Source organism: Pseudophryne corroboree, chromosome 9 (genome assembly GCF_028390025.1).
Source record: "Pseudophryne corroboree isolate aPseCor3 chromosome 9, aPseCor3.hap2, whole genome shotgun sequence".
Classification (NCBI taxonomy): domain Eukaryota; kingdom Metazoa; phylum Chordata; class Amphibia; order Anura; family Myobatrachidae; genus Pseudophryne; species Pseudophryne corroboree.
Genome location: NC_086452.1, coordinates 204,117,833 through 204,123,956, shown reverse-complemented (window position 1 = coordinate 204,123,956; position 6,124 = coordinate 204,117,833). Strand labels below are relative to the sequence as shown.

The window sequence follows — 6,124 nt, the reverse complement described above, 5'->3', positions numbered from 1 at the left end:
ATTCATTCCCACGTGTGTAAGTTCTCTGTGGCCATTTTGTTATCCTCATATGTTTGCCATTTATTCTCTCTCTGTTTGTTAGTATTTGTGATCATCTTGCTATCGTATATTTTATGTCTAGTTATTCTGCTTAGATATTAATGTTAGGACTATAGTGTATAAGCTGTAATCTGCTTTCTTTTCCCTTTTACTTACTAAAATCATCTTTAAAGGTGTTGGAACCTTAGCAAGCAGTGTGTGTTTCACTAGTTATTATAAAGGGTTTCTGAGCGTCTTAATAGCTCAAACAGCTTTCATATTATCAGGGTTAATCAGCGTTACATTGTGGTAATACTATAGTACTAAGGTTTACAGCATAAGCATACCCTTACAGTGTGTTGTTACAAGGTTGTCTGTGTGTAATTCAGTGAGCGTCAGCGCCGCTCGTATCCCACTCTCGCGGTACAGCGTCTGCTACGCCAATAGCGTAGCATTACGGTACTCAGGCCGCCTATAGCCTGCTCGATACTAAGCGTAAGCCGTGAGCGAACGTGCCACTCGTGAGTCTCGACCACGGCCTAGCGTCTGCTACGCTAAGTGTGTACCATTACGGCACCTCGTGCGCCTATTGCGTACATTGTCTATAATAAGTAAATAGCTTAGGTTCAAGGTAAATATTTAGCTTTATCAGGAGCTACTCAGAAACTGCAAAGAATTATTTAGTAGCAGTTCTGCTAATCTTTCGTTCGCAGTTCTGCTAAGCTAAGATACACTCCCAGAGGGCGGCGGTCTAGCGTTTGCAATGCTGCTAAAAGCAGCTAGCGAGCGAACAACTCTGAATGAGGGCCTATGTACTTGAATTATACATTATACATATGTTACATTATACTGCACAGGACAATGGTGTATTTTTTACAGTGCATGCATGCACTAGCGGTATGTACTATATATATTTATCAAGGCGCCCAGACCATGCACTCTCTAATGTTTAGGCAAACCAATGTGGTGGCTGGCCACATCCCCTAAACATGGGCCTCTACCACTGTATTCGCCCCGGTGTGCCCTTTATGCCCCAGTCCGACACTGGGTGTCAGTGTCTTCTGCTGTCACCTCTGGCCTGCCGTGTTCCCTACCTAGTCTCTGAGTCAGTGTGCGCCCCTCTGCTTCTCCTCCTCCGGATCTGCAGCTGTCTGAACAGCGGCCAGCAGTATAATGGGCAGAGGGAGGAGGAAGGTGGCACGCCCTCTAACCTTTCCGCCGCCTGGAGCTCACGCTCTACCGGAGCCACCCTCTCTACATCCCTGCCTGTATGTTTCCAGCTCTTCATTCACACACAGCATGCAGCACAGAGCAGCTCCCGAGTCACCTCATCAGCGTGACAGTTCTATCTCTGTGTTCTGCATGCACACACTGTATACAGCGCAGGACCACTGATCAGGGGACTCAGGAGCCATTCTGCGCTGTATACAGTCTGTGCGTGCAGAACAGAGATAGAACAGTAACGCTGATGAAGGGAACTCAGGAGCCATTCTGCGCTGTATGCAGTCTGTGCGTGCAGAAAAGAGATAGAACAGTAACGCTGATGAAGAGAACTCAGGAGCCACTCTGCGCTGTATGCAGTCTGTGCGTGCAGAACAGAGATAGAACAGTAACACTGATGAAGGGAACTCAGGAGCCATTCTGCGCTGTATGCAGTCTGTGCGTGCAGAACAGAGATAGAACAGTAACGCTGATGAAGAGAACTCAGGAGCCACTCTGCGCTGTATGCAGTCTGTGCGTGCAGAACAGAGATAGAACAGTAACACTGATGAAGGGAACTCAGGAGCCACTCTGCGCCGTTTGAAGTCTGTGCGTGCAGAACAGAGATAGAACAGTAACGCTGATGAAGGGAACTCAGGAGCCACTCTGCGCTGTATGCAGTCTGTGCGTGCAGAACAGAGATAGAACAGTAACACTGATGAAGGGAACTCAGGAGCCACTCTGCGCTGTATGCAGTCTGTGCGTGCAGAACAGAGATAGAACAGTAACGCTGATGAAGGGAACTCAGAAGCCACTCTGCGCTGTATGCAGTCTGTGCATGCAGAACAGAGATAGAACAGTAACGCTGATGAAGGGAACTCAGGAGCCACTCTGCGCTGTATGCAGTATGTGCGTGCAGAACAGAGAAAGAACAGTAACGCTGATGAAGGGAACTCAGGAGCCACTCTGCGCTGTATGCAGTCTGTGCGTGCAGAACAGAGATAGAACAGTAACACTGATGAAGGGAACTCAGGAGCCACTCTGCGCTGTATGCAGTCTGTGCGTGCAGAACAGAGATAGAACAGTAACACTGATGAAGGGAACTCAGGAGCCACTCTGCGCTGTATGCAGTCTGTGCGTGCAGAACAGAGATAGAACAGTAACACTGATGAAGGGAACTCAGGAGCCACTCTGCGCTGTATGCAGTCTGTGCGTGCAGAACAGAGATAGAACAGTAACGCTGATGAAGGGAACTCAGAAGCCACTCTGCGCTGTATGCAGTCTGTGCGTGCAGTCAGAGATAGAACAGTAACGCTGATGAAGGGAACTCAGGAGTCATTCTGCGCTGTATGCAGTCTGTGCATGCAGAACAGAGATAGAACAGTAACGCTGATGAAGGGAACTCAGTAGCCACTCTGCGCTGTATGCAGTCTGTGCGTGCAGAACAGAGATAGAACAGTAACGCTGATGAACGGAACTCAGGAGCCATTCTGCGCTGTATGCAGTCTGTGCGTGCAGAACAGAGATAGAACAGTAACACTGATGAAGGGAACTCAGAAGCCACTCTGCGCTGTATGCAGTCTGTGCGTGCAGAACAGAGATAGAACAGTAACGCTGATGAAGGGAACTCAGAAGCCACTCTGAGCTGTATGCAGTCTGTGCGTGCAGAACAGAGATAGAACAGTAACGCTGATGAACGGAACTCAGGAGCCATTCTGCGCTGTATGCAGTCTGTGCGTGCAGAACAGAGATAGAACAGTAACACTGATGAAGGGAACTCAGAAGCCACTCTGCGCTGTATGCAGTCTGTGCGTGCAGAACAGAGATAGAACAGTAACGCTGATGAAGGGAACTCAGGAGCCACTCTGCGCTGTATGCAGTCTGTGCGTGCAGAACAGAGATAGAACAGTAACGCTGATGAAGGGAACTCAGAAGCCACTCTGAGCTGTATGCAGTCTGTGCGTGCAGAACAGAGATAGAACAGTAACGCTGATGAAGAGAACTCAGGAGCCACTCTGCGCTGTATGCAGTCTGTGCGTGCAGAACAGAGATAGAACAGTAACGCTGATGAAGGGAACTCAGGAGCCACTCTGCGCTGTATGCAGTCTGTGCGTGCAGAATAGAGATAGAACAGTAACGCTGATGAAGGGAACTCAGGAGCCACTCTGCGCTGTATGCAGTCTGTGCGTGCAGAACAGAGATAGAACAGTAACGCTGATGAAGGGAACTCAGAAGCCACTCTGCGCTGTATGCAGTCTGTGCATGCAGAACAGAGATAGAACAGTAACGCTGATGAAGGGAACTCTGAAGCCACTCTGCGCTGTATGCAGTCTGTGCGTGCAGAACAGATATAGAACAGTAACGCTGATGAAGGGAACTCAGGAGCCACTCTGCGCTGTATGCAGTCTGTGCGTGCAGAACAGAGATAATAGGATTTTGGTACTTACCAGGTAAATCCTTTTCTTTGAATCCATAGGGGGCACTGGAGTACTCTTGGGATATGGACGGGCGTAGCCGAACAAAGGCACTGAATATTCAAATTTAGGACCCTCCCCCCCCTCCATATCCCCAAGTACCTCAGTGTACTTTGCCAGTGTTTTTTACTGAGCGAACAGGATATAGAGAGGTTGACAATGGAGAATCCCTATAACATAACGGACAACCACAAAGTTGACTCGTAACCTTATTGTCAACTAAAAAGTTGACAGCTTAACCGATAGAACTTATAATTTGAACCAACCGGTGAAAATGTGTTACCATAAGCTCCTTTGAGCTTAATACCATCCAAGTTAAATTTGTTCACTAAGCTCCCTTGAGCTTAAAACAACCCAGGTAAAACTGCTCTGGGTGGGCGTCCAGTGCCCCCTATGGATTCAAAGAAAAGGATTTACCTGGTAAGTACCAAAATCCTATTTTCTTTATCATCCACTAGGGGTCACTGCAGTACTCTTGGGACGTACCAAAGCTTCCCTCGTGGGCGGGAGAGCTGTTTGATACTTGTAACAGTAGGCAGCCAAAGCTAAATGCTGATGGCGCCACCATTTATAACGTGTAAACGTGCACAAACGTGGTGCACTGAAGGCTATGTAGCCGCGTCGTAGACTCTCCACGACCCGCTGGGTCTGACATTCCCACAGAACCTGTGGAATGAACTATTACTGACGTAGGCGATTGTAACTTAGCCTTAAAGTAAGCCTGACTTGTAGTCATTATTATTCAACTGGATAATGTCTGCTGAGAAACTGGCTAACCCCAGTTTACAGTATCATATATAACAACAACGTATTCATATCACGTACTGTAGACGTTCGGTACATATATAAACGCGTAACGCGTGTACCACATTCAGAATTTTAGAATGTGCTGTCCACACAGGAACCACTATTGGTATATTGATGTGAAGAATACGAAAGCGGATTTCGTCCGAAGATCTGCTTTGTCATGAGAAAACTCAAATACGGTGGCTTGGAATACAAGGCACCCAAATATGAAAACAAACCCCTTGTCGAAGCACCATTGCCGAAGGCAAGGCTAGAAGAAAAATGTTTTCCAAAGTGAGAAACTTAATCCCCATTTGTTGAAAGGGTTCCAAAATATGAAACTGTAAGAAAATCTAAACCCAACCTCAAATCGCCTGGCGCTGTAGGTGGGATAAATAGAGTCTGAACTTTGGTGACACCTTGTAGAAAGATGTTGACAGACGCAAATAGAGGCAAACGCTTTGAAAATAAGTTTACCACACAGATACCTGCCCTCTTAGTGCAGATGAACGCAGTTTGCCATCCCATCCTGTTTAACAGAATACGGGTACTTGAAGTATGATGTTGGAAACTTCCGAGGTTTACACCCTATGTAAGCACACGAAATTTTTTTTTTTTTTTTTTTTTAGTCATGAGCTGCCTTAAGCGGCTTAGTATTTCGTGACATGGTTGGTATAACCGATACTGTAATGCTCTATTTTTTTAAGAGGGCGGTCTGAACCCTCACCCCGTCAACCGCAGCTGCGGTACATAGATAATAGGTACATAGGTAACTATGGGTAAAAGAACGTTCCCTGATGTAACAGGTTGGACGTATTATGAGCGGGCCAAGATCGTGTGCAAGTATTCCTTGAAAATTCGAGAAGCAAACTTCTCTGAAACCCATGAGATACCACCAGTATGACTGTGACGAACTGTCTTCTGATCCGTTTTGGCAACGAAGAAAGAAGCGGACAATGGTGGAGCCAGATACACGATGCTGAATGACCCCATGAATGTGATGTACACATACTGAGCTTTTGTAATTGTGGCGAGATGCCCTCATGTATACCTGAGGGTAACCCCCTTCTGTGGACTCACATATGAAACACCTCTGGATTTAATGTCCAGTTTTTAAGATCCAAACCCTGACGGTTGAGATCGCCTGTCTAACAGATGTCCACTCACGGATTGATGTCTTGACATTTTCACATAATAGCGTTCTGAGCCATTGAAGATTTGAGTTACCTACCGCCTTGCCATGCGGCTTATTGGTTCTCACTGGTTGTTGAGTATGCAACTGCCTTTGCTTTGTTTGACTGCTTAAGGGCAGCGTGAGCCAGGCATGAAAAAAAAACAAAATTACATGAAACTCACGGTTGTTCCTCTCCACAGAAATCTTTAGTAAAAAACGAAAGATTTATTTGTTATGAAGAGAAACCAGAGTCTATCCCTGGTCAGACTGAAAGCGAATCATTTATTGCATTGTAAAATGCACAGAGATGTAGGACATTTATCTATTGCATTGTAAAATGCACAGAGTTCTAGTACCTTTATCGACAGGAATCTGTCGTGTTTTAGAACCTTTGCGTTGATTTTAACTACAAATCCTGACTCTCTGTGACTGTCGTCCAGAGTATACGCACCCTTGTCCCTCTGTGGGAAAC

General features: G+C 46.3%; 1 non-coding gene across 1 annotated transcript; it reads right to left on the bottom strand.

Moving 5' to 3' along the window:
• Positions 1-5,792: 5,792 nt before the first annotated feature.
• On the bottom strand, positions 5,793-5,906 carry LOC134959520 (U5 spliceosomal RNA). Its single transcript, XR_010187545.1, has one exon. It is a non-coding gene; the product is annotated as a U5 spliceosomal RNA (small nuclear RNA).
• Between the last annotated feature and the right edge of the window lie 218 nt (positions 5,907-6,124).